Genomic DNA, 23,270 nt, shown 5'->3' with positions numbered 1-23,270 from the left:
CTTCAACAAATGAATTTGCGGTGGCAGGGGTGTGAGGGGATGGTGGGAGGTAGGGGCGGGGGGAGGAGACACAATTCAGTCCATAGCACATCTCCCCAGAAGGGTCTCTTGCTAAGCAAAAGCAACTCTTACTCAGACACTGAGTACCCACAATGTCTACAAAGCATTAGTTATATATGCTGAGGAAACAGATATGAGTCACCTGCCCTTAAGACACCAGAGTCCAAAGAGGGTCACTGTCGACATGTAAGAGGTCTCTGCACCATAAGAAAGACTGGGCCACAAACTGGGGAGAGGAAGTTCAAAAATAAGTCAGAGAGGTCACAGAAGGGAGAAAACATAGCCCTGCCCTTTGATTAACTTTTATTGTAGAGGTGATGACTCCTGAGCTGAAATCAGGAAATCCTCATCCACCCATTATGGACGGTGCACGTTCTCTATGCCAGACCCGGTGCTACGAGCCGCAACAGCAGCTGTGAGCAGAGCAGGTAACCCAGCCACCCTTACAGAACTGGGATTTGTTTTCAGCTATGGCCCTGGGATCCTTCAAGGCGGGATGGGTCATGCCAAATTTCTCTGCACCCCTCACCCCAAGCTAAGTACCTAGCCCTGAGTAGCTGCTCAATGACGCAATCTCACGAAACGATGAGGGAAAACCAAGACCACGCTGAAGCCGACCTTTATCATCAGAGATAAGAAATCAGTACTTGCTGAAGGATGGGCTCGTGCCCTCCTAAATGCCAGAGATCCACTCGCTGATTATGGAGAGCCAGGGGTCCTGGAGCGCTGAGCCATCCAAGCCACTCTGACACTGTTCTCGTGAGGACACGTGTAGACACCCAGGACTGACTTGGCCTTCTGATGGCTTGCCACCGAAACCCCAGGTCTCGAGGACAGGTTACATTTTGTACAGTCTGAACCTAGTGGAGAAGCTGGCTGCTGCGTTGCTGCCCACTGTGCTGCAGGCCTTGGGAGAGGTCTGGTGACCGCAGCCCTGGCGTTAACTGAAGGTAGGACAGAGTATAAAGACGTAAAAGCAGCCATTTGGAGGTCACGGAAGCAACTGTTGCCTTCAGTAAAACTGGGCTGCCTCTAGCTATTGCTGTGGAAGTGGCATCTGAGTTTAAGGCGCACAGCAGCAGGGTGGATCCTCGGTGAGCAGGAAGTATAAAAGACCTTCCACTACAGGGCACTAGCTCTGCCCAACTGCAACTTCTACTTTGGGGTTCCTGTCAGTCTATCCCAACACTTAGTGAGAGATTCTTGCTGTTCGGCCTTGAGAACACTTTGATCGTTTTTATCAGTTGACTTTCCTGAAATTGCACTGCGCTGAGCGATGATTCTTACTCAAATCTATTTCCTGTTCCAGAATTTTATTGACAAGAAATTCAGAAAGATTAGACGCCCAAATCCCCAGCACGTTACTTGTATGTTTTCAGTGCATTTTCATACTAAAATAGTTTATACTAAGACTCATACAAACATTAATTTACTACAATATTCAAATATTTTATACTAAAATACCGTACTTTTTAGTTGACACAACATTGGGATGCCACAGCGTGGTTCTTCCCCTTTGGTCATTTCAAGCAATGAAGACAGGGCCTGTATAGTCATGAGCTTGTATGTCATGTTTACACTGCTGACATTGACATACAGAGACATCAGGATTGGCAAAACCATTGCTTTTGTCAGATTTGCCAAGTGTTAGGAGATTTTTTTTAATGTATTTCTCAAAATCTCATGTTGTGCCGTTTTATATATATATATATACATACATATATGTATGTGTGTATATACATATATACATACATATATGTATGTATGTATACATACATATGTGTATATACACACACACATATATATGTATATACACACACACACACACACACACGTATATAAATCTATTTTGAAAAAAATCACAAAGCTCCGGTTAAAGGTTCATTTAATAACACGTATATGTCTTTAACGTCTACAGACAAAAAAGTCTCACAGTTCAATTAATGTTTTCCCTGTGGTGCAATGTGACAGGGAGGACCTGAAAGAAACAATGAGAAGAGGCTATTGAATATGTCTAGTATAAGGGGACCTGTGTTTTACCCAGAACTTATACAATATGCCCTTTAATGTAGCAAATATTTTTAAAAAGACAGAGATACTTTGTTATGTGATGATTTTTTGACTGTAGCTAAACCAATTTTTAATCACAGTTTCTGAAAATCTTGTCATTTCTTTTACCATACTTATGGGAAGATGATTATCGTTTTTGTTGAAAGACTGAAGTTTTTCCTCTTATTTTCCATACCTTCTGGTTAAAAAAAAAAAAGTGCCTCTGTTAATGAAGTAAGCACACACCTTACTTTTTATTTTATATTTTATATGCTGTTGAGCTGTGTAACTTAAAATTGGGATCCTTCATTATGAGCTTGATTATGTCATTGATAAAATGGTGACGTGTCTGAGTATTAGTTCAACCACAGATTTATAATGTCTGGGAATATGTGGCTATAAGTCTGTGGGAGAAATAATTTGGCCGTGTTCACTAGCTTGCACCAACCTAGTGCAAGAGCGTATTAACTACCTAAGTGAACACTGAAATGGAAAACACGCGTTGGACCGACATTAGCTTCTGGCTCCTAGGTGGACCCGGCTGCGGATTTCAGGTCCCCAGCCCACCATGAGCCCCTACACCTCATCAGGTGGTGGGAAGGAATGATGACATGATGCCTGGGAGAGCTCAGCATTCTGCCCGGCACAGCAAGGGATCCATAAAGACACTTACCCACAAATATTTTAGTTTTTCTTTTATCGCCGTCATTATAATCATTACTGAGGGAGACACCCCGACAGAAGAAGACAAAGGTACTTAGAAGGCAAAACTGGAGCTGGTGTTTAGGAGCTGCAGGAGGTGACAGGGCAGCCTGGAGCAGAAGGAAGCAAACACAAACTGCTCTGGACCCCAGGAGGAGTCAGAGACAGGCAAGAGCAGGAGATAGTTCACTCAGGAGCTAACTAAGTGAACATGCTAGAGCCTGTGGCAGCACACCTTTTGGGGGTCAGTTTTCTCACTGAGAGACTGGAAGAATGTTCCCTAGTACAGGCCTCCCTCGGTATCCTCGGGGGAATGGTTCCAGGACCTCCACAGATACCAGCATCCGGTGGTGCTCACGTTCCTGATATAAAATGGTGTAGTGGGACTTCCCGGCGGTCCAGAGGTTACGACTCCGCGCTTCCACTGGAGGGGGCACGGGTTCGATCCCTGGTCGGAGAGCTAAGATCCTGCATGCCGTGTGGTACCCCACCTCGCCAAATAAGGGAAGAAACTTCCGCAGACCACCTGGTCCAGGCCCCCACTGATTGGTTCACCTAAAACACACAATAAAGGGCTCATTTCGGAATGAGTCACTATCTCATAAAGAAAAAACATGGGTGTAGTATTTGCATTTAACCTACACACGTCCCCTTGTATACTTTAAATCATCTTCAGATCGCATATAATACCTAATACGATGTAAATACTATGTATATAGTTGCCAGCATGATGCAAATTCAAGTTTTGCTTTTTGGAACTTTCTGGAATTTTTTTTGTGCAAATATTTTCAATCTGCGGTTGGTTGAATCCACAGATGCAGAACCAGAGAATACAGAAGGCCGACTGAAGTAGGGAGGCCACATGAGTCAAAGTCTGTAATAGCTCGTGGCACACAGTCGGCCTGCAAGACATGTTATTTTTGTTCTTCTCCATGCTTGAATCAAGGAGCATCTGCTCTGAGATGGGAAAACAAACCTATACATAAAGATAAATCTATCTCAGTGAAATTTTATATTAACTACAAAAGGCTAGTGATCATTACAAATTCCTGGGAGAAACTGATGGTGGTTCACTAATTAATCAGGTTTAGAGACATCAAGCACCACTTAAGGAATCATTGCTCCTTAGAGGAGCAAATATGAGGACGGTCAGGTTTCTGATTTACACTCCTCTGGGGAGACCGAAAGGGTACACGCTTAAGAATAAAGTTCTCTCTAAAGTGTTCCAGAGTGAACAATTTCCAGCTTCACTGGCTAAAGGTAAGATGAGTCAGCTGGCACCGCTGTCTAGCAGCACAGTCGGCAGGCTCCCTCCGTGTCTGTGTTAAGAATCAGAAGCGAGAAAGCGGACAGTGGGGCAAAACACGGGTGAGTGTCCACGGGGTAAGATTTTTTGGCAGGGCACTGCCTGTGGAAGAAAACGCAACAGAAATTGAGGTGGATGGAAGACATCAAACCGAACGTTCACCGGCAGAAGCGCACTTCCCCACACAAACCACATGCTTATCACTTTCCCATTATAGTATTAAAACATGCTTCTTCTTTAAAAAAAAAAAAAAATCACCAAGTTCCCACTTTCTCACACCTTCCAATTACATTTCCCGGAAATGTCTGTTAACAGGAAGTTCATACCTTCTCAGAATTTCATGTGCAAATATGCATATGTACTATTTTGTTCTGTCTTGTCTTCACAAAGGTGGGCTAATTCTATACCAAAAATACTACAACTTTTCTCCTTCAATTAATTGATTATGGACACCTTTCCATATTAGTATATATAAATTCATCTCAATTGTTCGTATTTAATTTCTTTTTATTTTTCATTTTGAAATAATTTCACACTTACAAAAAGAGTTTGAAAGTAGAATGAATTCCCACAGCCTTGCAACTTCTCAGTACTGATACCTTATATAACCACATTATAATGATCAAGTTGTATCAGGAAATTAACATTAATATAATCCTACTGTTTAACCCAGAGACATTACTCAAATTTTACCAATAATGTCTTTTGAAGCGAACCCAGGGTCACACATTGCCCTTAGTCATCGTGCCCCCTTAGGCTCCTTTAATCTGTCATCGTTCCTTAGTCTGGCTTTGTCTTTCTTTCGTTTTTGAGGAACACTGGCCAGTGGCTTTGCAGAATGTCCCTCAATTTGGGTTTGTCCGTATTTCCTCTAGATTAAATCCAGGTTACCCACTTCTGGCAAGAATAGCACAGAAGTGATGGCTGACTCCAGGGCTGGGGCAGGGCGAGCACAGCATGAGCCTGGAACATCTCGTGGCGCCGGAAGGCAAAGCAGTGCTCAAAAAATGATGGGGAAATGTCAAAAGGACATAGAACCCAACTTGAAGGGCATCCCATCCGCCGACTCTAGGAAAATTTGAGGAAAAAAAACGATAGTCATGGATTATAAGCAATATAATAAAATAAGAATTTATGAGTTCACACTGATATCAATCATTGAATTTTTTTAATGGAAAAAGAAAGGAAAGTTCTTCCTTACGTTAGAATTCCAACTGATAAGCGTGGAAGCGATGACGGAGACAGACACTGTTTGGCAATAACAGTAATACCAGTTTCAGGCAAGAATTTTCAGCGGAGGCTAAACTTAGGTTTGAAACTTAGGTATGATGAGAAACATGATATTTATATATTGATAGTAACAGATGATCTCCTGATAAGATACTAACTAATTATAAAGGGAGAAATATAACTTTATGGTGGAGAAACCTAGCAGACACCACTCTCATCAAGTGATCAAGGTGAACATCATCGGTCATGGGACCAAGCCAGCGCCACGTGCTTCCTGATCTAGCCTTCAAATGGTCGCAAAATCTCAATTCTTCAGACTGCTGAGTGTGATGCTGTTAAGCAGTGAGGTTGTCCTGCAGCTTCTGCTACTTTCTCAATGCTGTGAAAGAACATTTTTTGAAATGTGTTTTCCTGCTTCTAGAGGACAGACTCATGGTGGGGGGGAGGAGTTGCTGGGTCAAAGGGCACACACAGTCTAAACGTTGAGAAGTTGTGTCAACTCTCCCTTCAGTGAGGCTGGTTCAATTCATCACCGCCCAGCGGCACAGAAGAAGACTCACTTTCCTTTGCCAACAACATTCATCGCTCCAACCTGCCCGAATGCCTACCACGGGAGCAAAGGAAGCCGGCTGTGGCTGGGTCAGGCCCTGGGCAGGTGCAGTGAGAACAGCAGGAGAGCTCGGAGCACCGGTGCATCTGGACAGGAAGGGATTTTCTGAGGACAAGGTCAGGGCTCCAGGCCAAGCAGGAGTCAACGGCAGGCATGTGTATTAAAGACACCAGGAAAAAAAAGCCGACAAGGCCCTAATCTACCTGCAGGATGCCATATAGGTTTGCTACTTGAGAATGACTTAAAAAGCTTGAACTTGCACCAGTCCCCTCTTGGCCTCGGCTGCAGACTTCAGTTATAACTCCTAAAAGTCTCACAGGGTACAGATGCAGTCATGAGCTTCCCAATCAAACTTGTTAATGATAATTATGAATTTCTGGGTTGTGTTTTACAAACTGCTTCGTGTCACTTTATGTAAATTACATCAAGTTAAACTTTGAGGAAAGCATTACTAACCTTTAGCGATAACAAAGAGCAGAAACTTAGACAGAGAGGGAAAGGCATTTGGCTGGGGTTGCACAGCGGGGGGACGAGAGAGGCATTTGGTGTTTGGAAGCCTAGTTCAGAGTGCATCGGGAGAGCAGTGGTTCCCCCCGCCCAGGCCTCTGCCCCTTGTCCGGACGGCTATTGTACTAGGGGCGTACATGCATTAGCTCATTTCCTCTCAGCCACCTAATGACACAGGTACCATTATTAGCTCCATTTTGCAAAAGGGAACAGTGAGATTTTGCCCAAGGCCTTGGTAGCAGTAAAGGGCAGGCTTAGGACTCCCACCGGGTTTATGTGACTCCCAGGCCCACGCATGTTTCTGGAAGGGACCACACTACCGGGCCCCTCTCTACGCTTATACAGACCTTGTTTAATGCTGGCCCTGCCCTGGGCCATAAGCAGAAGGGCAGTAGGCAGCGAAGGGAAGCAGGAGAGCCTGTGCATCTCACCGCCTGCCTCCTCTGAGATGAACAAAGGTAGGAAAGTGAAGAAGGGTTGGCACCCGGGCTAAAGCCCTCCCTTCTCCCCCACCCAATCAACCCAACAAATACAGTCGCTGATCACCTGCTGTACACATGTGGGCTGGATCCCACAGATCTGCTTTACGAGCTAGGCTAAGTCAAGACAATCCAAGTACAAAAAACAAAATGATGGCTGAATTGCAAAATGATGACATTACTAACAGTGAGTACAGATGAGACACAGCTGGATGATAAACACAAGGGCTGAGAAAGAGAGATAGGGCCCAGGAAGGCCTCAGACACAACGCCGTCTAGAGCCACCTCCAGGACTAAGGATTTACCCCCTCAAAACTCTCCCACCCTCCTTGGGCAGGGGCAGGGCAGCCGTTGCTGGAGGGCAGGGAAGAGTGAGATCTGGGCAGAAAGGAAAACTGCTCACAGCTACTAAGCATCTACTTAGTGACCTCACTTACCCTCCCAAACAATTCCCTAAGTAGGCATTATCTCCACGTCACAGAGGTAGAAAGTGAGGCTCAGAGAGGGCATTTAGCTTGCCCACGGCACCCAGCTACTGATGATAAAATTAAAAAAATAAATATAAAGGAATAAGAAAGCCAGAATAAAAACGAGGTGTATGTGGAACTAAAGTTGGGATCTATCCACCAAACCAGACTTTAAGTTTTTCTTGTAATTCATAAGAACCGAGGGAATCTTACTGTATAACAAAATCCAGAAGATGGGACCTGCGATAGACTGAATTGTGTCCTCCCCCAACTTTATATGTTAAAGTCCTGATCCCCAGTGCAACTCTATTTGGAGATCGGACCTTAATGGAGGTAATTAAGGTTCAATGAGGTCATAAGGGTGGAGCCCTGATCCCACAGGATTAGCGCACTTATATAAGAAGAGACACCAGAAAGCTAGTGCCTCCTCTCCCATCCCACCCCCCACCCCTGCCTCATTATGTGAAGATACAGCAAGAAAGTAGCTGTCTGCAAACCAGGAAGAGCACTTTCACCAGAAACTGAACCAGCTGCACCTTGATCTTGGACTTCCCGGCTGCCGGAAATGTAAGAAAACAAATTTTCTGTTGTTGAGGCCACCTGATCTATAGTATTTTGCTACGGCAGCCCAGGTTGACTAAGAACCGGGGCCTCCATAAACCAGACCAGTGGACTGGTGATTGGTTTGTTTTTAAACTATGTCCTCATCACTCATGATTGAGGATAGCCCCCAGTATCTGTGTATTTGTTTATAATTTATACACAGAAACACCTATATTATTATAAAGCATACGACATTTTATAGGAAAGAAATAAACAAAACTAGAAGTTGTAACACTTCTTCATATCCTTGTTGCAGGTTGAACTGTGTCCCCCCCCTAAAAGTTATGCTCAAGTTCTAACTCCTAGTACTGGTGAGTGTGACCTTATTTGGAAATAGGGTCTTGGAGAAAGTAATCAAGTTAACATGATGAAGTCAGATTAGGGTAGACCTCATTCTTACAGGAAGAGGGCAATCTGGACCAGATGCACGGGAGAGGAGTCTATGTGAGGATGGAGGAAGAGATTGAAGTGATGCACCTACAAGCTAAGGAAGGCGAAGGATTGCCAGCAACCACCAGAAGGCAGGAGGAAAGGAAGGATTCTTCCCTAGAATCTCTGGAAGGAAGGCAACCCTGCTGACACTGTGATTTCAGGCTTCTAGCCTGGACAACTGTGAGAGTATGTATTTCTGTTGTTTTGAGCCACCTCACGGGTGGTACTCTGTCACAGCCGCCCGTGCAAACTAATATATACCCCCAGTAAGTCCACCCAGCTCACAAAGGCCAGCGTTCGACACAGCTGAGCACCACAATGATCACGATCGATGAGAATTCCCGAGGAATATCATGATTTTTAATCAGTCACATTGGACCCTGAAAATCACAAAGTTGCATCCCTGGAGTGACAAAAGGACTGCTGACGTGTCAGGTCAGGACGGTGAGTTCGGAGCACAGGGGAAAATCATGGCAGAAGAGCTGGTTTGGAGGCACACTGTTCAGTGAACGGCTCAACATGGGAAGGTAGCAGGAGAGTCTTGTGTCCAACGGGGGCCCTGGGGGAGTCGGAAGGGTCCAGGAAGCATGGCAGAGGCCGCCTCCTGTAGGGCACTGGCACAGAGGAAACCCCCCAAGAAGCACCCAGCCCACGTCTTCTCCTCCGGCCAGCCTCACTTCCCCCTGTCAGCAGAGCCCTGGTTTATTTTGACAAGGTTGTTTCCACGCAGCAGGCACACACACCCCTGCAGACACAGAGAAACCCGGCACACCCTGGGGACCGGTGTTCATTGTGGAAAACCCAAAGCATCATCTCCAGACGCAGCAGGCTGTGGAAAGGGGCCACTGGCAAGCCCCCCGGGAGTGGCCCGTGGTTGTGTGCAAGCGGCACGAGCGGGTGAAGCCGGCAAGCAATGAGCGTAAGACGCAGGGCTTCCGGGCACGTGGCTGCAGGTGGGTGGTGGGTTTGGGGTGGGGTGGGGGTGGGGGGCGGCGGGCCGGCAGTCTGGGCCTCAGAGTGACAGACTTGGAAACCTGCTTTGTGCTCAACTGAGCGAAAACGGCAAGGGTAGGAAATATAGAAATAACACCTCGCGCATTAATCAAGGCTCAACATGGGAAGAGGAAGCATACCCGCTGAATTTCAGATAAAGAATGAACTGTTTACTGAAAAGACAGGAGGGAGAGTCCGAGGTAGCCGAGAGGTAGAGAGCAAGCACATGGGGATGGGGCGTGGGGTACGATTATCGGAACTGAGAAGTCTGGGGGACCCCAGGGAGCCCTGCTGGGGATGTCATCTCTAGAGCAGCCAATGAGGCTGGTTCCGGGAGTAGGGGACAAAGAAATCCCTGCAAACTGGAAGCAACTATTGCTATTGGGACCAAGTGCTGCTGGCAGGGGAAGAAGTATTGCTACAGTGATATCAGGAACGAATAGAAGTGAACAAAAAGGGGCAAGACTCCCCCAGCTTCCAGGCTCCCTGGAACAGTCAGATCCAGCCACGCTAGGCCAGCAGTTCTCCAGCACCATGATCAGCGGCCATGGACTGGGCACCACCCCGTTTATACTGGGCATGTGAGTCAAAAAACTTAGGAACAACTAGTCAGGCACAGACCCCGGACCATCAGGCAGGACGCTGGCCTGAGCCGGGCGGCCAGGTCGGTATGTCACACCAGATGTCCTGGCTCTTCATCAGCTATGCACGCCTTCCAGTTGCCCACCAGGCCCACGTCATTCCTTATATTGCCTGCCTGGTCCCTGGAGACAATTGAGTTTGAGACCCCTGGCCAAAAAGGAAATGGGGTAGGGGATTCTGCATTGTATGTGAATTCCTTCATTTGCATTCAGTGTGTATCAGGTTCCAACAAGGCAGGGGGGCGTGTGTCTTGTCCACTGCTTTATTCCCCCAACAAACTCTGAAAGTGAATGGACGGACCTGGCTTTGATTTTGGGAGACTGTGCAAGGCACTGCCTGCGAGACGCAGTGCTTCCCTCAAGGATGTGGTCTACTTGGGAGCAGCAGACAGGCAAAGAATTTTTTTTAAGTGGGTATATTTCTGATGGGGTAAGCCCAGGGGACTCTAGGAGTGTGCGCGGGGAGAGGGTATAGTGTGGGGATAACGTGGGAGGGGAGGGAGGACAGGACAGGCTTCCCAGGAGGACAAAAGGCACACAAGGCCTGCGAGTGTGACAGCGTTCTGGTCTGCAAGCATTCTGGGCGGCACGTGTTTCTGAGTTTCTGTCCAACTGTGTCCAACTCTTGACTTCTGCTCACGAGACTACACTGTCCACAGGGAAAAGTCCAGTGTTCTCATCCCACTGCTCTCTGCCCATGGGGGCTTTTAGAACTTACCATTCAGTACTTCCTCTTGCCGACCAACATGGGCAAAAAAATGTCTGTTCAAAAGTGTATGGAGTAGTAATGGATTAGAGTTGGAACATCAGTATGAATTCATGGTTAGCTTAACAGAGATACGATGGATACCTATGGAAACGATTAGACACATGTGTATACACGTGGGTTAGGACACTCACACGTATTTCATTGCTCTGTTGGCTGAGAAGACTTAGAAGCAGTGATGCCCCAGTAGCAGTGAACACATCTCACACCCATACGTTGCTTTCTAATGCCACGTTCCAATAAAGCAAACCAGGCCTCCTTGGAGAAATGGCTGATTCTAGGTCTGGGGGCAGGAAATATACAAGATGAGCCCGGAGCACCTTGTCATGCCAGAAAGGAAGGAAACGCTCAAAAAAAAAGGGAAAAAACAACACCCTCCCCGCCGCCCGGCAACGATGATGGTTGTATATCAAAAGGACCCAGGAGCCAACTGAAAGAGCTCCCAACGGCCAAAGCTGAAAGAACTTGAGCAACAGAACGTGGCTCAATGTTGCTTTATGAGCAACGTAAAGTCATATTGAACTAGAATCCAAAGTCTATAAAAATATCCACGAGTCCATATGGATATAAAGAAATGGGGGAGAAGAGACAAATCTCCCAAGGAGAATTCCAAACAATTTGTGTCAATACTTCGCATCAAGGGGGGGCAAAACGCCCCACTCCAGAGGTGTGACATCCTTCCAAGTACAGTGAGGAAATGGGGCGGAGGCAGGCATTTTCATGGTGGAGAAATCTAACGAACAGTAGCGTAGCCAGGCGGTCAGGGTTACTTTACGTCTGCAGTCTTCCTCCTAAGATGCATCATCTCAGACTAATGATGAGAAAAACATCAGACAAATCCTAATAAAGGGACAATCTATATAATCCCCGACCTGTACTCCTCAAAACCATCAAGGTCATCGAAAACAAGGGAAGTCTGAGAAACCTTCACAGCCAAGAGGAGCCTAAGGAGACATGACAACTTAATGGAACACAGTATCCTGGACGGGATGGTGGAACGGAAAAAGGACATCAGGGAAACATTAAGGAAACCTAAAAAACAATGTATAAGCTGTAGTCGATAATAATTATGCACCCATGTTGATCACTACTTGTAACAGCTGTGCCACACTAATGTAAGAAGTGAGCAGTAGGGAGAACTGGATGTGGGATATATGGGATCCTCCCACATACTTTGAAGACAGTTCAAAATTGCGAACTCTCTTCACAGTTTTTCAGTAAAATCAGAAACTGTTCTGAAAATAAGGTTTGTTTTCAAACATGTGTGATGGAAGTGTGCGGGGGAGTGGAAAAATTATGACACCTGGACTATTTCCTTCCATTTCTGCCCCTCCTGATGGCTGCTGTATACGGTTCCCATTAAACTCTGAAAACATTCTATCAATCCCGAAAAGGCAAGTGGCGCGGATGTGAAATGTGTAAGCTGGGAGGGACTGACAGACCAGGGCAGCCGTTCGGCACGCTGCTTTCAATGAGAGCTGAGGAAAATGAGGTTCAAAGCCTGGAAGCAAATGACCGATGAGTTCCTCAGCGCAGCGCCCGTGGGTGGAGCATCTTCGGTGACTCGAGGAGTCACAGACAACCGTGTCATTTGGTCCTCAGAGCAAGAAACCAAGGCTCAAAAGCACCTAGAGCCCGAATCCCAGCTGGCAAGGGGCTGGCAGGTGGCAAAGCAGAGAGATCTGGGCACGCATCTCCTTTCTGCTCCCTGTGCAGCAGCCCTCCCCCCACCCCGCCCCCCATGGCCGGTGGCTTTCCCAATTCCCGGCCACTCCAGCAGGGGCGGTGCTGATACTCAGGGAAGAGGCCAGCTCAGGGAGGGTGACGCTTTCGATCGGCGTTTTCGTTTCTATTTTGATGAAACTTTTCCTTAAGCCAACATTTTTTAAAGGCCCTCCCACTTCTGATTTCCCACGGGGATGAAGCCAGGTGCCTCTGCTTTGCAACAGCAGAAGAATGCCCCTCTGAGTCCTTGCGGCCAGACATTGTAGGATGCTTGGCCTACAAGACTGAGGGTGGATCCCTCAGTCTTAAGGTTTCATCTTTGGAGGGAGAAAAAAAACATCCTCCAGATGCCTTGCATCCCACGATGGGTACTTTCTTCATAAAGGCACCCATTACAACGAGCTCCAGGAAAGGGACAGAACTGGAGAGAAAATGGCTGGGGGCCAAAGAGTGAATTCCCAGCAGACCAGGCATCACTGAGAGCAGCAAGGAGGACCTGGAGGCTTGGCAGCTCAGGCTTTCTGAAAGCCACCCACATCCCAGAAGAAGCCAGGCCACTAGACTGCTGTGTGGAGCTCTGCTGTTCACTCCATTACAAACCAGGGATAAAACCTGCTGTGTCTGGGGGCTTCCCTGGTGGCGCAGTGGTTAAGAATCTGCCTGCCAATGCAGGGGACACGGGTTCGAGCCCTGGTCCGGGAAGATCCCTCATGCTGCAGAGCAACTAAGCCCGTGCACCACAACTACTGAGCCTGTGCTCTAGAGCCCACGAGCCACAACTACTGAGCCCACGAGCCACAACTACTAAAGCCCGCATGCCTAGAGCCCGTGCTCCGCAACAAGAGAAGCCACTGCGATGGGAAGCCCACGCACCACAACGAAGAGTAGCCCCCGCTCGCCACAAGTAGAGAAAGCCCACGCACAGGAACAAAGACCCAATGCAGCCAAAAATAAATAAATAAAATTTAAAAAAAAAAAAAAACCTGCTGGGTCTCACATTTTGTCCAGTTCCGCCAGGTAAACCTGGGTCCCAGGGGAGCAGAAAAGGATGGGCGAAACCTGGAGAAAACCTAGAGCCCACGCTGGGAGGTCTCCTGGAAGGAACAGGAGGCGTCTGAGGGCTACGGCAAAAGGCACGGACAGACACACCAGGACGGAGTTATTGGTGATGTGTAGCGCTTACATCAATTTAGCAAAGAGTCCTCTCATTAGTAAAAGCTTCTAAACGTTAGGCTCGAGTTAAAAAAAGAGAAAGCTTGAAATTATGCAAAAGCACATAGCACTAGCGTGTGCTTCACATCCATCCCGTGGGGAGACACCTCCAGTTGCCATCTTGGGCATATTAGTTAATCCCCATTTCCTCATATGCTCTGAAAAGCAAATGAGATAATATATGTAAAGTGTCGGGAACACTATGAATAATACATTTGAGCTATTATTCTTTTTACTATTATTACTGGTAGTATTAGTAGCAGAACCTTCATCATACCACATACGCACCACTGCTACTCCTATAAGGACAGAACGTCATTAGTGGTGCGTAATAGGAGCTGTTAGAATACCCAGTGCTTAGTACTTCAAGAGGCAAACCGATTGGCCAATAGAATGCACAAACGACTAACGAAATGAACAATCTCCTGTAACACGGGGAGAGCATCTTAAAAGGGAGGCAGCCCAGTGGATCACAAGCGCAAGACCAGGAGTCCAGAGCTGCTGCTGCTTCCAGGAGCCTGACGCTGCAACCGCAGTAGAGTTCAGTACACACCTAAGTACACCTGAGCAAGGAAGAAGAGTGAAAACATAGAACTGGGCCCAGCTTAGGGAAACCCTGAACGTCCGGATACAGACAGAGCAGGACAGGCGAGCTCGGTTTGGGCTCCTGGTTTTAGAGATGGGACTGGGAAACCTCATAGGCATGAGCCGCGGCTCGACACCACCAGAGAGGCTTTGGGACCAAGGCAACCAAACTACCCTGCAGACCATGGCCTGAGGCATGCATCCACCGTGCGTCTTGGTCAGCTCGGGCTGCCATAACGGAACACCAGAGGCTTCGTGGCTCACACAACAGACGTTTGTTCTCGCAGTTCTGGAGCACAGAAGTCCGAGATCGAGGGTCTCGAGATTTGAGAGCTCTCTCCCTGGCTTGCGAACAGCCACCTTCCCGCCGTGTCCTCACGTGGCAGAGACAGAGGGAGAGGGAGGTCTCCACTGAGCTCTCCTATCAGAGCAGGGCTCCACCCTCATGACCTCATTTAACCTAATTACTCCCTTAATTCCAGTACAGCCACACTCAGGGTTAGGACTCTCAGCATATGAAGCTGGGGATTTGGAGGGTGTCCAAACATCCAGCCCATGACGCTGCGCAAACAACAGTTGTTCGGATATACTGTGTCTCCCCCAGGGCGTTTTTTACCTAGTCTGTTGCGTCCCACGGCTGGGTGCAACACCTGGCTCACAGTGGGACAGTGGAAGCGGGCAGGGAGAGACGGAGGAAGTTGCTACATCACGCCAGTCCCCACAGTAGGCGCTGGGGAAGTGGATTCAGTGAGACAGACACCACCCCAGGCGGGACGAGCTCAAGCACAACGCCATTATCATCAGGTACCTTCCCCCAAAAGGCACCACAGAGAGAAAGATCTTCATCTTCAGAAGAAACAAGAACTGGGAGAGGGGGAAAGGGAGACAGCAGAGAAAAAGAGAGAAGAGCAGAGGGGAGGGGAGGGGAGGGAGAAACAGATGACGGAGCAGAGAGGGGCAGCCAAGAGAAAGTCCAGACACGCCTGCGGATCACGCGGCAGGTAGCGGGGGAGCAGGTTCAGGTGCCTGGATTCAGAAGAGCCACGCTCATCTGTGAGGTCCACCACCAACTAGCAGGGAGCTCCCGGCAGCACAACTGCTCTGAGTCTCCAACTCATCCGTCTGTGAAATACAGGAGTCCTATTCTGCTCAGGCTGCTATAACAAGATATCACAGACTGGGTGGCTTAAACAATGGAAATTTATTCCTCACAGTTCCGGGGGCTGGCAGTCCAAGATCAAGGTAAAGCTCACTCAGTTCCTGGTTTGCAGAAGGCTGTCTTCTGGCTGTGTCTGCACATCTCAGAGAGCAGAGAGAGACGTTACTCTCCCGTGCCTCTTCTTATAGGGCATCAATCCCATCCTGAGAGCTCCACCCTTAAGACCCGGCCACCTCCCAAGGGCCCCACCTCCTGACACCATTACACTGGGGATTAGGGTTTCTACATCTGACTTTGGGGGGGGGGGGGGGACACGAAAATATAGTCCATAACGGGAGTCCATAAAGCCAGCCTCCGTCTCCGGATTGCCTTCGGGGCCAGAACAGTGGTGCGTCCCTCCTTCCTTGCAGGTACCCTGCAGAGCGGCACAGTGCAGGTTCTCCGTAAACAGCCAAGGGATAAAAGCAGGACGGAAGAACGAAAAAGAACTTTTAGAAACTCTAAAGTCCTAAGCACACAGTGCTCAGTTTCCCCAAAATCCCAGAACAGACCCGGGAGCCCTTGACGAAAGAGCATTGTGTGCATGATTTCTGACTTTCTAACCCCAACTCAGGGTCCAAAAGTGCAGGCAGTCCAAGAAAATGTTCCCCAAGCACGTCCTGGACGCCTGTCACGGTGCCAAAAGCTGGGGCGAAAGAGACAGCAAGACCCAGAGCCTGTTCTCCGAACATTCCCAATCCAGGGAGAAGAGCTGGTGTTCAAACAAGGTGGACGCTTCTTCCGGAGACAGAAGGAACCCGAAGCCACGGGGGAGATAGGAACTGAAGGTTCCAAAGCCTGGCCTTTAATATTGATTGTAATAACTATCACCCGCCATGATAACTGCAGTGGGTACTCATCTGTGCGGCCAGCTGCTGGGTAAATTGGACTGAAAGAGACCCAGAAACGCATTCGCTTTCCGGGGGTGGCTCGGACTCCCAGCCTCTGCAAAGCCCATCGCGGGCACCGTCGAGAAAGCTCGGCGTCTGCTGGTGTGACAGAAGTTATCAGAAGAAGCAAAACTAGGCACATTTTCCCCTAGACTTCTGAATCCCTCCTCTGCATTTGCCCTCATGTTTTGACATTAATTGAACTCTGTCTTCACTACTAAAAATAAACTCCAGGTCAGATGCAATGAGCCAAAAACCTCAATATGAAACCACAAGAAACAGTAATAGTAAAATGGGCCAGTAGCAGAGGTGTTTTGAGAATCCGTTTCTGTTTCAAGGGTAGAGTTCCGAGTGGGTCGGGAATTCTTTCAGCAAACACTCCGGACACTGAATAAAGGAAGCAACCTTGACACACGTAGCCCGTGACCAAAGACCAGGGCTGGCTCGTGTCTGAGGACAGGCAGGCAGGTGCCTTCAGACACCCTCTCATCAAAGGCTAGAGAGGGCTGGCTTGGGAGTATCAGGCAGGACCCAAGAGATGCTCCCAGAGGGAGGCGGGCCCAGGAGAGGAGTCCAAAAAGGCAAGGTGAGCGTCAAAGGGAAGAAGGCAACGCTGCGCGCAGGTGCGAGGAGGGGCCGGGATGCGACAGAATTAACACAGTCAGGAGCCAGACAGGTAAGGAGGTGGGAGAGAAGCAGATTACAAGGGCTCCCTCTCGCTGAGCATCTCCTCAGGCCAGGTTCTGCAGCTGAGAAAAAGAGGCGTGGAGAGCTATAAAGGACTTGCCCAGGGTCACAGGGGGTAGAGGGAAGTGCAACTGGGGTGAAGTCCCGGTTACGGCAGGAACAGTGCAAACAGTCCCAGGGATGGGAAGGGTGTGGAGGCCTGCTGTTGGCGTGCAGCCCAGGTGAGCTGATTTCTAGGCAGGATGAGGGCAGACAGGCTCCCAGTGGGAGAGCAGTGGGAGAGCGTCTACTCCTGCTCTGTCTGCTCCCAGCAGCTGAATTCTAGGGAACTTCCTCTCCCAGTAGCCCCAGACAGACCTGCCAAGCCTTTCCTCCATCAACAGAACGGTTCTTCCAGCTTTCAGATTCTCCACCCCAGTGACTGGACTGCTATCTGCCGTTTTCCCGGACGCGGGAACAGCTCGCTCCAGCCCCGCAGGTGCTACCGGGAGGGAGGGAATGCCAGAACAGGTGACTGCACGTCCACGTACACACTCCTGCGCCCCAAGCTCATGGCCTGGACCGGGAGCGTGGGCTTCTGAAACAAAACTCAAGGACTGGTTGAGTGCTCGAGGGCCCAAGAAAGGCATGCAGCACTTTCACAGGATGGCCTGAGAGCTGCGCTCACTGCGGCTGCCTCCTGACACCAGAATCAGCAAGTAAGTAGATGGTGAAATAAAAGCGAATGGCGAACGTGAGCGTGCAGGGCTGCTGAGCGCCCGAGGACGGAAAGGCTCGTCAGCTCAGCTCCTGGTAGGTCTTCTTCATGCGCCATCTTCCAAGAGTCTCAAGGGGCAGCACCCTCTCCCGGAAGCCTCTCGGAATGGACGAGGGACCCTCCCCAGGCCTCCCAGATGCCTGGTGAATCTGGAGAACCCTCTATGTGTCAGGGCCGGCCGCCACGTTGACCGAAGGGCAAGGCCTCGTGCCCTCCGTCTCTGTGGGTCACGTCAGCACGGGCAGGAGCACATCAGCACGAGCCTCGGCCGCGTCCTCAGTCCTACCTCCCTAACTGGCTTCTCACCAGCTCACACTTTCTCACCCAAGTTTCCACCCTCGAAGAGCTTTCCAGTGTGTGGTAGGACTCATTTTTCCTTTTTCCATCATGTTACTTATCATCTCAACACCTTGCTGAAGAAAAAGAAAACGTGACCGACCTCACTCTTTGCTCTAAATCTTCAGCAACCTTCTCCCTTTGGTTCCCACTCTGGCTTTTTCTCTCTATGCCCTCTTTTTCAATGACTCATTCATTTGTTCTTTCAATGTCCACAGTGGGAGGCCCAACGCTGGGGTGTTAAGAGTCCTTGCTCTAAATAAACTCACCAGTGACCGGGGGCGGGGGGGACGAGTAGGGGGACGGGCAGGGGAGGGCAGGAGAAGTCACATGGCACATAAAGCCATGCCTTCAACGGCCGGCTACAGCCCAGGGTGGGGAGGAATCAACTCTGCTCAGGTGGAGGGGGCTGTGCACGACCGAAGGTGATTCACAAGCCGTTTCCCAGGCAGACTTGGTGGCAGGTGAGAGGCAGAGAGAACAGCAGAGCAAGGACGGGGAAAGGGCCTGCTGCATGGCAGGACCTCTAAATGGTGTAACTAATGCATTGAAAACAAACAAACAAACAAAACCCTCTTCCATTTGGGAGCATTCCCACCACCAGGCAGAATGGTAAACTCTTTATCTCCACCGTCTCACTCAGGACCCATAACATCCTCCTGGGGCACTCATAGGACCCCAATTTTACAAACGAGGAAACTGAGGCCTGGGGAGAGGCCGAGGCAAGTAGCAAAACCAGGAAAACCGGGGTTTGCCTAAAGCCGTCTGTTTTAACCTCTCACCCTTTACCCCAAGCAGCCTGAGACGTGGCAGCTGGCGCGCGCAGTGCAAGCAGGCAGGGAGAGAGGAAGAGGTCACTCCTGGATGCCCCCGAAGGCCTGCTGACCTGATCACGTAATCCCAGCAAACTCAGCCATCCTCTCCCCAGCGTGGGCTCCACGCACCTCAGCAGGACGGCTGGACCATCCCCACCTTCTGCCGGGGGGGAAAGTGTGGGGCATTCACCTAGGAGATGGTGGACTCCTTCCTCAGCTGGGGACAGAGGGATCGCCCCCCCGGCACAAGGTCCAGGCACTGAGAACCGGGTCCTGTGTATCAGGGTTATGGAAAGCCAGCTTCCCAAGCACAGGAAGCTGGGCCGAGCAGTCGAAAACCACACCCCAAGCTGTGTTGCGCGAGATCACCAATTCCAACAGCCATCTTTGGTTCCATAAGGCTCAAGAGGAGAAAATCCCTTACCTTGATTCTTCACATCCCATGATAGTCCAGCTTGAGTTCAGGGAAGAACAGTTTTCAAGTCCCTCTGGAGTACTGAATGGATACGTATTCTTTTTTTGTCAGATTAAAGGCACCTAAATCCCAGGTGGAGCAGGATGCTAGAAACATACAAGAAAAGGGAATATTAGTGTCACTGCTCACATGAATGAATTTGGTAATGAGAGATTTCATTCATTTAAAAAATAAGAAGTGCATATTTACTCTATGCTAAATGAGAAGCATCTGAAGAGCAGGCATTTATTGAGTAGCTATTATGTGCCAAGCACTGTGTTGGACATTTGACCACATGAAGCCACTTGACCCTACGAGATCGGTCTTGGCAGCCACGTATTTCAGAAGTCACATAAGCAGCCAGGCCACAGAGGGTCAGGTGTTCCTGACTCCCAAGCCCCCCCTCCATCAATCATGGTCCCCTTCCTTCCCCGCTAAAGCTTTTTCATTCATCTGATTCCAGGAATTCTGGGTAGAGGGGAAGGAGAAACATACCCAACAACTTAATTCTGAGAATGGCCAGTCCCTGGAAGCCCAACCCATTCTAGGGACGGTGGGGAGTACGTGAATCATGGGAGCTGCATCAGAGTCACTTGGTTGTAAGCTTCATCTGCCCTCAACACTGTCATGTAGTAACATGGGATCAGTGGACACCATGCGTTACTCAGGAAACCAAAAACGTAGTCTCGCCAGAGATTCTTATCCTAACTGCTAATGGAGATGGCTTACATGGAGAGGCCAAAAGGGTGGAGTGTGGGGAATGGGACCCGGGGGCCGCCCCTGGTTTACCAGCTCTGGGAGGACCTCCTAAAATCCCCGGAAGCAGGGCTGAAAGCTCAGCTGGGTGGGCGCAGACTCGGACCCTCTCCTCTCCTTCAAGGGGCGGTGCAGCACCCACAGAAAGCCACACTGTCACATTTACAATGGGGTGATCCTTTCCCCTTCCAGACCTCCCTCCTGCCCCCCCCCCCACTCCCCGCAAAATCTCCCAGCATCGTGGCTGCCAGATCGTCAAGGAGATGAGGCTCAGTGAGCACAGACTCGGGAGACAGAAGGCTGACAAGTTCTGAAGGGGAATTTGCCCTCAAGTCTGGGAAGAAGCAGAGCAGCACACAGGCTGCTCGCTCAGCTGAGAGAGAGGAAGCCAGACAGTTCGGATTCCCCGCCATCAATTCCCTCTCTCTCCTCCAGGAAAAAAAAACTTGGCCCCGGTTCGCCTCTCTGAAGACTTCTGATTGTCACATTCCTCCCTGGGATGCCTTAGCATCACGGACCGACCTACAAGAGCTCTGCAAGCCCCAGAGAGTTCCTGTCTGCTCCCATCAAGCGCTGGTTTAATCCATCCGAGTCCCAGTTCCCAGCAGGAGAGGGCAAATCCCCCCTCCCTCAGAGAAGCCCCCTGGACTAGCCATGCGCTGAGAAAGATGCCACCCTCAGCACATCCACGCTCCCTCTGTGGGCAGCCTCCCACGCTTCTCAGACATTTTGACCAGGAAAGCACTTTTTGCCTCATTGTCGAAATGCATTCGCTTCATTACCCAAAAAAGGCAGCAGCCCAGCTTCCTGGTTGACTATAGGCTCTTGTCAGAGTGCCTGGCTTGGCATCCCAGTTCTGCGACTGAAAAGGTCCTTTGAGGAGCCTGCGCGAGCGACTTCAGCTCTCTGAGCCTCAGTTTCTCATCTTAAAGGTTTGTTCTTAGTGTGAGGTGAGAATCTCCGCAGAGCTTAGCTCTTGGCCTGGCGCCTTACGAACACTTAGAAACGTCAGCTGTCATTAGTACCGCACTTAAGTAAATGCCCGGGCCCTAAATTCTTCGTCTCCTCCCAATAAGGGGGGGAAAACAAGGTCTCCCCTCTTCCTGTCTCACCACCATGACTTGTTCAGTGCGAGGCCTCAGTACACGGGGGGCTAAGGGAACCAGCGAAGCCAACGCAAACAGCACTAAAAGCTGAGGTCTGCGTCACAGCTACTCAGCTCCAGGCCTGGCTGTGGCTCTCACGTCTCAGTTTATTCATCTGTGAAATGGAATGGATTATGACACTTACCCCATCTCCCAGATGTGCTGCCAGGATTAAGTGAGATAGTGCACACAAGAGCGGCTCTGTAAACTCTGAGTACTAGGGAAATGTAATATCCTCCCGGCCTCAGTGAGCACCTACCAGGACCCCAGAGGTCAGGTCACAGGTATGAACTGGTGTGCAGGCTCATCCCTACACCCCTTCTCCTTGTAAGGAGCCTACAGGAACCAGAAGGTCAGCTCCTACAGAAAAAGAGCCTCTCTCCAAGGCAGCCAGACTGATTAATGTTTTTAATTAATGTTTTAAACCATATGCACGGAGCAATGTTCCATGGAAATTAGGGAGCTAAAATTTCTAACTTTCTCCCAGGGGTCGGCCCAGCCAGAGAGAGGCGCGAGGCCAGAGCACGGGGAGGGGAGGGCGGCCTGGGCTGGCCAGGGTGCGAGTGGGAAGGTCACAGCCCTGCCTCAACACATGGAGCCTGACAGGCCGTGCGGTCACGCAGAGAGACAAGCCAGGGAGAAGGGAGACTGACCGGGCACAGGGTGACAGGACGCGCACGGCTGCTCCTCCCAGGAATCTGGCAAGTGCAGCAGAAGAGGAAGCGGGGCGGCAGGACAACGCCCAGCAGGTAGCATGTGCCCGGGGCCTGGGCCTGAAGGGAGAAGGGGCTGCTGCTCCTAGACCTTCCTGCCTGACACGCTGTCCAAAGGACAGACTTCCACCTGCTCTGTGGCTCTCGGAGATACTCTACACTTGAATCTGAACCAAGGGGGCCACGGGCTTTCATAGGGATGCTGACAATACTTCCCTGACGTCTCCCGGGACGGAGGGAGATCACTGCTGGGGCCCAGCACTGTGCTCTGATGAACGGGGAGCCTGAGTGCCCACGATGGGCAGGTCCCAGGGAAGCGAGAGGCGGATGGGGGCCCAGACACCAGCCCCCTGGCCGGGACCTTCCTTGCTCTGCCTATAGCATTTCAAGCGTGTCCCAGTTCCAGAGCATCTACTCCTTTCTACCACCTGAAAAAACGGGCTGTACCATCTTCCTTTCTCCAACGAGAAGGTAAGGGGCACAGAGCGTGACATACAGCACCAGTGATTAATCGCCAGCTCTGCTGTGAGCAAGGCCACCGTGTCACTGGGCAGCCGGCCCAGACGCCACATGGATGCCGCCTGGGCAGCAGGGCCACCTGGGCACACTGATGGCAGCCAGGACCAGCCACCCCATACAGGGCCCCGGGCTGCTTGGCAGGAAAGAGTGAGCCAGCCATGAAATAAGCGACCGCACGGGGACTCCTGACCTGGAAATCATCAAAATGCCACCCGTTCACAGCAAACGGACCATAGTGGTGGGCTGCAGTGCCTACAGGAACAGAGGACAGGACAGCTTCCCCCAGGAAGCCCCCGAGAGTAGGCCCTGGCCTTGGGATGTGTTCGTTCCCCCTGGAGAAGGCCCCGGAAAAGGACATAAACACAGGTACTGCTGTGCCTCTCCTGGAGGGGCAAAGCTGGTGAAGGCCCCAGCCTGGCTCACACGCTTGCCCCGGGTTCTATGAGATCCAGCAGGCCAGAGCGCAGAGGCAACGCGTGCAGACTCAGAACACAGGCTGCCTGGGTCAGAGCTAGTTCCCACCAGTCAGCACCCGTGCACCCTGGGCAGTCTACTTAACCTCTCTGATCATCATCTGTAAATCGGGGCTGGTGAGAGTAGCTACTTTCCGAGACTGGGGTGGGGACCACAGCA

General features: G+C 50.1%; 1 protein-coding gene across 1 annotated transcript in view; it reads right to left on the bottom strand.

The window, feature by feature from the left end:
* The window catches only part of LOC113633686 (translation initiation factor IF-2-like), a 266,781-nt gene that overhangs the window by 101,428 nt on the left and 142,083 nt on the right, over window positions 1-23,270 (bottom strand). Inside the window, exon 4 of the mRNA XM_027132060.1 lies at window positions 19,475-19,611. The gene's annotated coding sequence lies outside the window, so the exon portion shown is untranslated. The remainder of the gene's footprint in view (window positions 1-19,474; window positions 19,612-23,270) is intronic.

The sequence above is a fragment of the Aethalodelphis obliquidens genome, unplaced genomic scaffold, assembly GCF_003676395.1.
Source record: "Aethalodelphis obliquidens isolate GAN/ISIS:26980383/991018 unplaced genomic scaffold, ASM367639v1 scaffold41, whole genome shotgun sequence".
NCBI lineage: Eukaryota > Metazoa > Chordata > Mammalia > Artiodactyla > Delphinidae > Aethalodelphis > Aethalodelphis obliquidens.
The sequence above is the reverse complement of the archived record's forward strand: the minus strand, read 5'-3'. Positions and strand labels throughout refer to the sequence as shown.